At 37.4% G+C, this 12,371-nt stretch overlaps 1 protein-coding gene across 1 annotated transcript in view; it reads left to right on the top strand.

Moving 5' to 3' along the window:
• Window positions 1–12,371, top strand: part of NEK10 (NIMA related kinase 10) — a 290,867-nt gene that overhangs the window by 111,062 nt on the left and 167,434 nt on the right. The gene's annotated exons all lie outside the window — the stretch shown is intronic.

The raw sequence follows: 12,371 nt of genomic DNA, 5'->3' as shown, positions 1-12,371 counted from the left end.
CAGATTTCAGGGAAATATTCTGAAATTTCATTCGTCGGGTCAAGCAATCAAGACACTTCCATCTTCTTTTTTTAATCTAGTCTATTGTGCAGCAGAGTCTTGGGGGTAGGATTCAGAATGAATCTTCTCCAAGGAGGGTGGAATTTGGAAATAACTGCCCTATTTTACAAAGTCCTTTCATACAAAAATGTGCAAAATAGTGTTTTTAAGGGGTGAATTTTCGTTTATTTTGCTAGAAATTTCTTACATCTTTGTTTTTGAAACTAGCTTCATGGGAAGATGCAGAGATTGGTGGCTAGGCTAATACTGTACCTTGAAAACTGATAGTTTATCTGTGCACTTAATCTCTTAATAATAAGGATATGACTCATCCATTACTTGTTGCTGGAATAATAATTTTCATTTGTTCTACTTTGTATTCTTTTCCAAAAATAATAGAAGCTTAATCATAAAAGTATTAAATAATCATATATTCCTGAACAGATTTAATTGTCAATCAAAATTACAGAACAAACAAAATACTAAAAATAAAGCACATTTATTCCCAAGACTGTGAATTCAGTTTAGAATCGCTATTATGATAATTTTGTGTGTGTGTTGAGGTGGGGGGCAGGAAATCTATAGAGTATGTAATAAGAAATCTAAAACATGACAACTATTTTGTTTTATTAGCCCAAAGATGGATTCATATTTTCTTTTAATTTTTAAATTAACTACAGAGTTAAGAAAGCTGAACCTCCTAATACAGTTAAGGTATTATTTCACTTAGGAATATCATAAATGTATGACCATTCATCTTTCTATCAAGCTCTTTGTTCTTTTAAATTGCTTTAAAATATTTATTTCTACTCCCTTATCCCACCTTCCTCTCTCCTGGTTGTTAGAAATGCCCCTTGTATTTTACAATACAAGGTTTTACAATAAACTTAGGCTCACAAGCCAGAGTTAAAAGAGCTCAGTTCTAAATTACATTCCATTATTTTCTTACTTTGGGATTTTCAAAAAGACAAGAATCCAAGTGAAATAGTTTATTCAGTAGGTGGTTCCATGAAATAGTGGTGGGGGGGGTGGGGGGGAGGAAATGAGACAGAGAAGGGAAAGCAGCCAGTACAGGAAACATTAATAATGAGATCCAGGCTTCTCAAGTGGCTCAGTGGTTGAGAATCTGCCTGCCAATGCAGGGGACATGGGTTCGATCCCTGGTCCTGGAAGATCCCACGTTCCACGGAGCAACTAAGCCCATGCACCACAACTACTGAGCCTGTGCTCTAGACCCCGTGAGCCACAACTACTGAGCCTGAATGCTTCAACTACTGAAGCCTGCGTGCCTAGAGCCTGGTGCTCCACAGTAAGAGGCCAACACAATGAGAAGCCTGCGCACCACAGCTAAGAGTAGCCTCCACTCGCCTCAACTATAGAAAGCCCACGTGCAGCAACAAAGACCCAACACAGCCATAAATAAATAAATTTATTATTATTTTTTTTCTTTTTTGCGGTATGTGGGCCTCTCACTGTTGTGGCCTCTCCCGTTGCGGAGCACAGGCTCCGGATGCGCAGGCCCAGCGGCCATGGCTCACGGGCCCAGCCGCTCCGCGGCATATGGGATCCTCCCAGACCGGGGCACGAACCCGTATCCCCTGCATCGGCAGGCGGACTCTTAACCACTGCGCCACCAGGGAGGCCCCATAAATTTATTTTTAAAAAAATCAGATCCGTAGATTATTATCTGAGATACAGTGCACGAGGTGTTTCAGAGTTGTCCTATATGCCAAATTAAAAGTAGGGTTTTATGTTTTTTTTTTCTTTTCTCAGTCACAAGTGGCTAAGGGCTACTCCATGGGTGACCTTCAGTCACTCCTGGCCTCCTGGGGTGCCTGGGAGGAAGCCCCCAGGCAGAGAGTCATGGGACCTTGTTCACTGTATGATATCAAGGACATGCACTGGAAATGTCAGCTGTATAATCTCTCAAATTCTAATTGTTCCAAATTTAAGATGTTTCCTAATATATTGTTTGACATGTCCAGTTACTTTTGAGTATTTTTATATCCTTCCCTTTGGGTTTTCTCTGAGTTTGTGAATTGAACAAAAGTAAAACAAATATCTTTCACAGTCTCTGCCCTGAGTCTCATACCTTCATGCCTTTTCTTGAATTGTCCCCTTTATCTATTTCCAGGGTATTTCTCTCCACATTCTGTAATCTTTGTGTAATTCTTATGAGCTCCTCTGAGCCAATTCATGAGGACCTGGGGTGCCTGCCCCGGCTCTCCACGTCCCCCAGAGTTTGATGTTTCCATATCATTTTGCTCTTTGCTTTTGCCTTTGCTTCCTCAGGTATTAACTTATTTAATAGCAGAAAGTTCTTTATCAACTTTTGCAGGAAGTGCCTGGGAGCATTCAGTTTTTAAAAATATTTGTTATTTATTTATTTGGCTGCACTGGGTCTTAGTTGCAGCTGGTGGGCTCCTTGGTTGTGGCTCACGGGCTCCTTAGTTGCAGCCAGCAGTCTCCTTAGTTGCAGCTGGCAGGCTCCTTAGTTGCAGCACATGGGCTCCTTAGTTGTGGCAGGCAGGATCCTTAGTTGTGGCTCTTCTGCTCCTTAGTTGTGGCACATGTGCTCCTTAGTTGCAGCCGGCAGGCTCCTTAGTTGCAGCACATGGGCTCCTTAGTTGTGGCAGGCGGGCCTCCTAGCTGTGGCATGTGAACTCTTAGTTGTGGCATGCATGTGGGATCTAGTTCCCTGACCAGGGATCAGACCCAGGACCCCTGCATTGGGACCTTGGAATCTTACCCACTGCACCACCAAGGAAGTCCCATCGGAGCATTCTTTATATCTCAGCTGCTAGATAAGTGGTTTGTGGGCACTGGACTGATTGTGCTATGGGCACTGGACTGATTGTGCTGGAACAGAAGTTCCATAAAACCTTTTCTTATCTGATTATTATCTCATCTTATTTCTTATCTGATTATTATCATTATTAGACAGGTCTTTATTATCCTTCTCATGGAGAATAATCTCCAAATATGGTCTTTGGTTCCATTTTTTATCTCTACATCTTACTCCAATTCCAGAGTCCAAAACTGTACACTTCCTTCAACTGCATTTTCAGAGCAGAATTTAGAGTTTGACACTCTGAGAAATATTTTGGGCTAGTTTCTCACAGAACGTATATTTGGGATTTCTGGATAATAAACAAGTATGATCTAATAAAAATAGAAAACTTTGACTAATCCTGGAATGGGAATTCTTTGAGACTTTATTGCTTAGTGTAATCCCATTCATGTTATTACATTAGATAATTTTTTAAAAAGCTGCTGAGGTTTTCATTGGATGGATCAAAATAAACCTGTAGGAAAACCTGAACAAGTAGAGACACAATGAAACCTGCCCAACTTCTGACTGTACTTCTCAAGTTCTTAAGGAATCTCCAAGCTCTGAGACTCTTAATTGACTTAAAACACTTTGGTAGCCTCCAGCTGCTCACAGTTCACGTCCTCAGTCGGGCTACAGGAGGACAGCCCTGCATGCTCTGTCTCTGCCACGTCTTCGTGCTGTACCTCCACCAAGACTTCACTACTTTAGCTGCTCCCTGCATGTTCCCTGTGACCACAGGTCTTTTGCACATGCTGCTCTCTCTGCCTGGAATACTGCTTTTCCCACTTGTCTTCTGGATAACTCTTCTCACCCTTCACCTCTTAGCTAGAATGTAGTCTCCTCAGACAAACCCCCCGAAACAGGGAAGGATGCCCCTGGCCTACACACACCATGCACTTGTCCTTCACAATGTGGAATTTTATATTTATTTTGTGATAGGCCACTATCCCCAGCACTGAGCCCGAGTGTGGTTTATAGGCTCATGAGAAACATTTACTATATGAGTGATCCAGTACTTTTGTATGACTATGAACAGTACCCCAAATAATGGAAATATAATAAAGGAAATTTCTCCCTCACACTGTAACAAACCTTCCACCCCGTCAGCCGCCCCCTCGGCTGTGCCTTCAGATTTCCAATGTGCGCCCACCGGGTGCTCCTCCTCCAGAGCTGCAGCTCACCTCCATTCTTCCTTCTGCTCTCTGTTAAATGTACCCTTCTGTAGAGAGGTTTTCCTGATCATCTGCCCCAAATAGCAACCTCCTTCAGACTCTATCCCTTTATTTTTTCATAGCATTTGTCTGTCTCTGGCATTATGTTGTATTTTGATTGGTGTATCATGTGTCTCCCACTAAAACACAAACTCCACAACAGTAGAGCTGTTAACTGTTTTGTTCACTGTTGTTTCCCTGCTCCTCTAGGAGCAGACTAACAGAATACTAATAAATATTTTGAATTATTAAAGTGAAAATAAGTTATTCTGGTTTTGTCTTAAAATGTCTTTTTTGAACTTTATTGAAGAGTAATTGGGAAAAATTGACAAATATAATTGTATATATTTAGATTGTATAACACTATTTGATATACATTTGTGAAATGATTACCAAGATCAGTATAATTAACAAATCCATCACCTCACATAATTAACTCTTTTTTGTTGTTGTTCTGAGAATGCTAAGATTTACTCTCGGGACTTTTAAGTACACAGTAGCATGTTATTAACTATAGTCACCATGCCATACATTAGATCCTCAGAACTCATTCTTCTCATAACTGAAAATTTGTACCATTTGACCTATATCACCCCATTTCTTCCTCTCCCCAGCCTGTGGCAACTACCATTCTACTCTCTCTGTTTATATGAAATCAACTTTGTTTTTTACGTTGTCTGGCTTATTTCAACTAGAATAATGTCCTCCAGGTTCAACCATGCTGTTGCAAATGCCAAGATTTCCTTCTTTTTAATGGTTGAAAAATATAAATATTCCATTGTACATATGTATACCACATTCTGTGCTTTAATGTGATTAAAAATCCATGTGCATTTTTATCAAGCTCTAAAGCACTAACATATTTTTTTAATTGAAGTATAGTTGATTTCCAATATTGTTAGTTTCAGGGGTACAGCAAAGTGATTCATATTTTTGCAGATTATAATCCATTATATGTTATTACAAGATCATTGGTATAATTCTCTGTGCAGTACAGTATATCCTTGTTGATTATCTATTTTATATACAGTAGTTTGTTAATGCAGTACCCCCACTTCCTCACTTCCTCTCCTCTTTGGTAACCGTAAGTTTGTTTTCTATGTCTGTTGAGTCTGTTTTTGTTTTGCTATACACTTATTTGTATTAGTTTTTAGATTCCACATATAAGTGATATCATACATGACATGTCTTTCTCTGACTTACTTCACTAAGCATAATAATCTCTAGCTTCATCCACGTTGCTGCAAATGGCAGAATTTTATTCTTTTTTTTTATGGCTTAGTAGAATTCCATTGTGTGTGTGTGTGTGTGTGTGTGTGTGTGTGTGTGTGTGTGTGTGTGTATATATATATATATATATATATATATACCACATCTTCCTTTTTTATTTAAAAAAAGTTATTGATGTAATATTGGTTTATAACATAAGTATCATGTGTAAAACATTATATTTCTTTTTTTCTTTTTCTTTTTTTGCGGTACGTGGGCATCTCACTGTTGTGGCCTCTCCCGTTGTGGAGCACAGGCTCCAGATGCGCAGGCTCAGTGGCCATGGCTCACGGGCCTAGACACTCCATGGCATGTGGGATCTTCCCAGACTGGGGCACGAACCCGTGTCCCCTGCATCGGCTGGCGGACTCTCAACCACTGCACCACCAGGGAAGCCCTATTTTATTTCTTTTTCAGTATACAGTACAGTGTGTTCACCACCAAAAGTTTAGTTTCTATCTGTCACCATACAACTGACCCCCTTTGCCCATTTCACACTCCCCTCCCACCCCTTCTCATCTGGTAACCAGTACTCTGTTCTCAGTATCTCTAGGTTTGTTTGGTTTGGTTATTTATTTTGTTTTGTTTGCTTGTTTGTTTTTATATTCCATATGTGAGTGAAATCATACTGTATTTGTCTTTCTCCATCTGACTTACTTAATTTAGCATAAGATGTTCAAGGTCCATCCATGTTGTTGCAAATAAAAAGATTGCATTGTTTTATGGCTGAGTAGTATTTCATTGTATATGTATACCACATCTTCTCTATCCATCATCTGTTGATGGGCACTTAGGTTGTTTCCATATCTTGGATACTCTAAATCATGAACATAGAGGTGAATATAAATTTTCACATTATTGTTTTCATATTCTTTGAATAAATACCCAGAAGTGGAATACCTGGATCATATGGTATTTCTATAAATTTTTTGAGGAATCTTCATACTGTTTTCCATAATGGCTGCAGCAATTTTAAATTCTCTAATTTTATTAATTATACCAGCTACATACTTTCTCTCATAATTCTTTTTTTTTTTTTTTTTTTTTTTGTGGTATGCGGGCTTCTCACTGTTGTGGCCTCTCCCGTTGAGGAGCACAGGCTCTGCAGCCATGGCCCATGGGCCCAGCCGCTCCGCGGCATGTGGGATCTTCCTGGACCGGGGCACGAACCTGCGTCCCTTGCATCGGCAGGCGGACCCTCAACCCCTGCGCCACCAGGGAAGCCCTCATAATTCTTTTTTTAAAGTGAAGTCTAGTTGATTTACAATGTTGTGCCAATTTCTGCTGTATAGCAATGTGACTCAGTTATAGAAATATATGCAGTTTTTTAATATTCTTTTCCATTATGGTTTATCCTAGGAGATTGGATATAGTTCCCTGTGCTGTACAGTAGGACCATATTGTTTATCCATTCTATATTTAATAGTTTGCATCTACCACTCCCAAACTCCTAGTCCACCCCTCTCCCTCCCACCCAACCCTTGGAACCCACATATCTGTTCTCTATCTATATGAATTTCTGCTTTGTAGATAGGTTCATTTGTGCCATATTTTAGATTCCACATGTAAGTGATATCATATGGTATTTGTCTTTCTCTTTCTGACTTGCTTCACTTAGTATGATAAACTCTAGTTGCATCCATGTTGCTGCAAATGGCAGTATTTTGTTCTTTTTTATGGCTGAGTAATATTCCATTGTATATGTGTACCACATCTTCTTTATCCATTCATCTGTCAATGGACATTTAGGTTGTTTCCATGTTTTGGCTATTGTGAATAGTGCTTCTATGAACACAGGGGTGTATGTATCTTTTTGAATTATAGTTTTGTCCGGGTATATGCCCAGGACTGGGATTGCTGGATCATATGGTAATTGTATTTTTAGTTTTCTGGGGAACCTCCATACTGTTCTCCATAGTGGCTGCACCAATTTACATTCCCACCAACAGTGTAGGAGGGTTCCCCTTTCTCCACACCCTCTCCAGCATTTACTGTTTGGAGACTTTTTTGATGATAACCATTCTGACCAGTGTGAGGTGATACGTCACTGTAGTTCTAATTTGCATTTCTCTAATAATTAGTGATATTGAGCATCCTTTCATGTGCCTACTGGCCATCTGTATGTCTTCTTTAGAGAAATGTCTATTAAGGTCTTCTGCCCATTTTTTTATTGGGTTGTTTGTTTTCTGTTGTTGAGTTGTATGAGCTGTTTGTATATTTTGGAGATTAAGCCCTTCTCAGTCGCATCATTTTCAAATATTTTCTCCCATCCTGTAGGATTTTTCATTTTTCTTTTTTATGGTTTCCTTTGCTGTGCAAAAGCTTGTAAGTTTGACTAGGTCCCATTTATTTATTTTTGTTTTTATTTCTATTGGCTTGGGAGACTGACCTAAGACAACACTGCTGTAATTTATGTCAGAGAATGTTTTGCCTGTGCTCTCTTCTAGGAGTTTTATGGTATCACTTCTTATGTTTGAGTCACTAAGCCATTTTAAGTTTACTTTTGTGCATGGTGTGTGAGTGTATTCTAACTTCACTGATTTACATGCAGCTAACTTTCCCAGCACTACTTCCTGAAGAACTTTTTCCCATTTTATATCCTTGCCTCCTTTGTCAAAGATTAATTGACCATGTGGATTTATTTCTGGGCTCTCTATTCTGTTCCATTGATCCGTATGTCTATTTTTGTACCAATACCACACTGTTTTGATTACTGTAGTTTTGTAGTATTGTCTGAAGTCTGGGAGAGTTATGCCTCCTGCTTTGTTATTTTTCCTCAGCATTGCTTTGGCAATTCTGGATCTTTTATGGTTCTATATAAATTTTTGTATTATTTGTTCTAGTTCTGTGAAAAATATCATGGGTAATTTGATAAGGATCACATTAAATCTGCAGAATGCTTTGGGTAGTATTGTCATTTTAACAATATTAACTCTTCCAATCCAAGAGCATGGGATATCTTTCCATTTCTTTGAATCCTCTTTAATTTCCTTTATTAATGTTTTATAGTTCTTAGCATATAAGTCTTTCACCTCCTTGGTCAGGTTTATTCCTAGGGTTTTTTTTGGTGCAATTTTAAAACATGTTTTTTTTTTTTTTTTTTTTTTTTTTTTTACATTCCCTTTCTAATTCATTGTTAGTGTAAAGAAATGAAACTAATTTCTGAATGTTACTCTTGTGTCCTGCTACTTTGCTGAATTCATTTATTAGATCTACTAGATTTGTGTGGAGTCCTTAGGGTTTTCTATATATAGTATCCTGTCATCTGCATATAGTGACAGTTTTACCTCTTCCCTTCCAATTTGGATACGTTTTATTTCTTTTTCTTGTATGATTTCTGTGACTAGGACTTCCAATACTATCTTGGATAGAAGTAGTGAGAGTGGGCATCCTTGTCTTGTTCCAGATTTTAGAAGGAAGGCTTTCAGCTTTTCACCATTAAGTATTATGTTGGCTGTGGGTTTGTCATAAATAGCTTTTACTATGTTGAGATATGTTCCCTGTATAACCACTTTGGTAAGTGTTTTTGTCATGAATGGATGTTGAATTTTGTGAGATACTTTGTCTGCATCTATTGAGATAATCATGCAGTTTTTTGCTTTTCTTTTGTTAATGTGGTGTATTACACTGATTGATTTGCATATATTGAACCATCCTTGTGAACTTGGGATGAATTCCACTTGGTCATGGTGTATGATCTTTTTTATGTGTTGTTGGATTCAGTTTGCTAATATCTTGTTGAGAATTTTTGCATCTATATTCATCAAAGATATTGGCCTGTAATTTTCTTTTTTGGTGGTGTCTTTGTTTGGTTTTGGTATCAGGGTGATGGTGGATTCATAGAATGTGTTTGGGAGTATTCCCTCCTCTTCAATCTTTCACAAGAGTTTGAGAAGAATTGGTGTAAGTTCTTCTTTGTATGTTTGGAAGAATTCACCTGTGAAGCCATCTGGTCCTGAACTTTTGTTTTGTAGGGAGTTTTAAAATTACAGATTCTTTTTCACTTCTAGTGATTGGTCTGTTCAAATTATCTGTTTCTCCTTGATTCAATTTTGGTGGGCTATGTTTTTAGAAATTTGTCCATTTCTTCTAGGTTGTCAAATTTGTTGGCCTATAGTTGTTCATAGCATTCTCTTAGGGTTTTTTGTATTTCTGTGGTATCAATTGAGATTTCTCCTTTTCCCCTTCTTTTTTTTTGTTTATTTGGGTTCTCTCTCTTTTCTTCTCAGTGAGTGTGGCCAGAGGTTTGTCAATTTTGTTTACCATTTCAAAGAACCACCTCTTGGTTTTATCGATCTTCTCTATTTTTTAATCTCTATTTTATTTATTTTCTCCCTGATCTTTATTATTTCCTTCCTAATACTGACTTTTTGTTGTTGTTCCTTTTCTAATTCTTTTAGGTGGTAGGTTAGGTTTTTTATTTGAGATTTTTCTTGCTTTTTAAGGAAAGTCATATTGCTATGAACTTCCCTCTAAGAACTGCTTTTGCTGCATTCCATAGATTTTGTATGGTTGTGTTTTCATTGTCATTTGTCTCAAGGTATTTTTAAATTTCCTTTTTGATTTCCTTGTTGACTCATTGGTTTTTTAGAAGCATGTTGTTTAGTCTCCATGTAATCATTTTTTTTCTCATTTCTTTTCCCATGGTAGATTTCTAGTTTCATGCCCTTGTACATACTACAGCTTCTTTATCCAATCACTGTTGATGGACACTTGGATTGTTTCCATGTCGTCACTATTGTAAATAATGCTCCTATGAACATTGGGGTACATGTATTTTTTCAAATTAGCGTTCTCATTTTTTCCAGATATATAACCAGATATGAAATTGCTGGATCATATGATAGTTCTATTTTTAGTTTTTTAAGTATCCTCCATAATGTCTTCATAGTGGCTGCACCAATTTACTCCCACCAATAGTATAGGAGGGCTCCTTTTTCTCCATACCCTCTCCAGCATTTATTATTTGTAGATTTTTTGATGATGACCATTCACACTGGGGTGAGGTGGTACCTCATGCAGCTTTGATTTTCATTTCTCTAATAATTAGCAGTGTTGAATGTCTTTCCATGGGCCTGTTAACCATCTGTATGTCTTCATTGGAAAACTGTCTATTTTAGACTTCTGCCCATTTTTGTTTGGGTTGTTTGTGTTTTGATATTGAGTTGTATGAGCTGTTTGTACATTTTGGATATTAACCCTTTGTTGGTTGCATTGTTTGTAAATATTTTCTCCTATTCTGTAGGTTGTCTTTTAATTTCATTGACAGTTTCCTAGCACTAACATATTTTTGAACTTTTCTGACTTTTGCCTCAATGAAGCCTCGAGTGAGAATGTTTTTAGTTTGAACCAGTAAGTACATACTTGGTGCTAGGGTCTGTTTTATTTTATTTTTTTCCCATTTATTTGCTGTATCTTTATATCTTCCATAGTTACTAGAACAGTGAATAATGCGTTCAAGTAAGATGTTATCATTTAAGAAAAATAAAATGTGGAATGATTATAAATTGTTGAGACAATTATTCTTCTGTGACTGATATATTGGCCCTAAAGGAAATTGCTAAAGAGGAATTTTCAAGAATAAGAGCATAATTGGAAAAAGAATATAATATTGACAGGCAGGTTGGTAAGGTCATTATTAAAAACACAGGCTCTGGAATAATACTGGGTTTAAGTCCTGGGTCTGCTGTTGAGGGTTAAAAATTATTGGACTTCTCTGTGCCTCAGTTTCCTCATCTGCAATCTGGGGATATTAATGGTGCCCACCTTCTAGGATTATTGTGAGGTTAAAAGTGGTGATGCATGTTGAGTGCTTGTAACAGTGCCTGGCTGGCATATGGTAAACACTCACTAGACAATAATGATTGTTTGCTGTTAGTCTGAAATGTGAAAGGATAGTGCTCATTTGAATATATAGATTATATTGTGCCTAATAATCAGATTAATTTCTTAATGGTCACAGTAGAGAAGAGTTACTTATGCTGTGTATACGTATAGCTCCTTCTCCCTCGCCATCTCTATATTTTCTCCCTGTGAGGCTGCCTTGGTACTAGTAGGGACTAGGATTTTTCTACCTGCCAGGCCCAAGCAGCTGAGGAGTGTGAAAGGGAAAAAAGTGCTAAGCATGCAAAGGCAGGGAATGAGAGGAACAGAGCTTTCCATAATTGTGCCTTGATGGGTGGGATGTGAGAATACTTTCACTTGTAATTGCTTCTGTTTATGGCTTCTCTGTCTGGTGGAGTAAGATTTACCTGAATAATAGCACCCTTACCTGCACTCAATAACTGCCCCTCCCCCACAGAAATGTTTTATTACAGTATCTGCTTTGGGGGGAATTTTGAGTGAACTCAGGATTTAATTTCACAAATTGAATTCTAAATACATCTATTTAAAATTTATTTTTTATCAAAATATAGTTGATTTACAATGTTGTTGTTAGTTTCAGGTGTACAGCAAAGTGATTCAGTTATATATACATATATTCTTTTTCAGACCTTTTCCCATATAGATTATTAAAAAATATTGAGTATAGTTCCCTGTGTTATACAATAGGTCCTTATTGTTTACCTATTTTAGTGTGTATATGTTACTCCCAAATTCCTAATTTATCGCTTCCCTGCTTTCCCCTTTGGTAACCATAAGTTTGTTTTCAATGTCTGTGGGTCTGTTTCTTTTTTGTAAATAAATTCATTTGTATCATTTTTTTAGATTCCACATATGAGTGATATCATATGATACTTGTTTCTCTCTGTCTGACTTCATTAGTATGATAATCTCTATGTCCATCCATGTTGTTGCAAATGGCATTATTTCATTCTTTTTATGGCTGAGTAATATTCCATTATATCTATCTATCTATCTATCTATCTATCTATCTATATATATATGTATATATATATTTATATATCACATCTTTATCCATTCCTCTGTTGATGGGAACTTTGGTTGCTTCCATGTCTTGGCTATTGAAAATAGTACTGCAATGAATATTGAGGTGCATGTATCTTTTTGAATTATGG

Source organism: Mesoplodon densirostris, chromosome 10 (genome assembly GCF_025265405.1).
Source record: "Mesoplodon densirostris isolate mMesDen1 chromosome 10, mMesDen1 primary haplotype, whole genome shotgun sequence".
Lineage (NCBI taxonomy): Eukaryota > Metazoa > Chordata > Mammalia > Artiodactyla > Ziphiidae > Mesoplodon > Mesoplodon densirostris.
The sequence above is the reverse complement of the archived record's forward strand: the minus strand, read 5'-3'. Positions and strand labels throughout refer to the sequence as shown.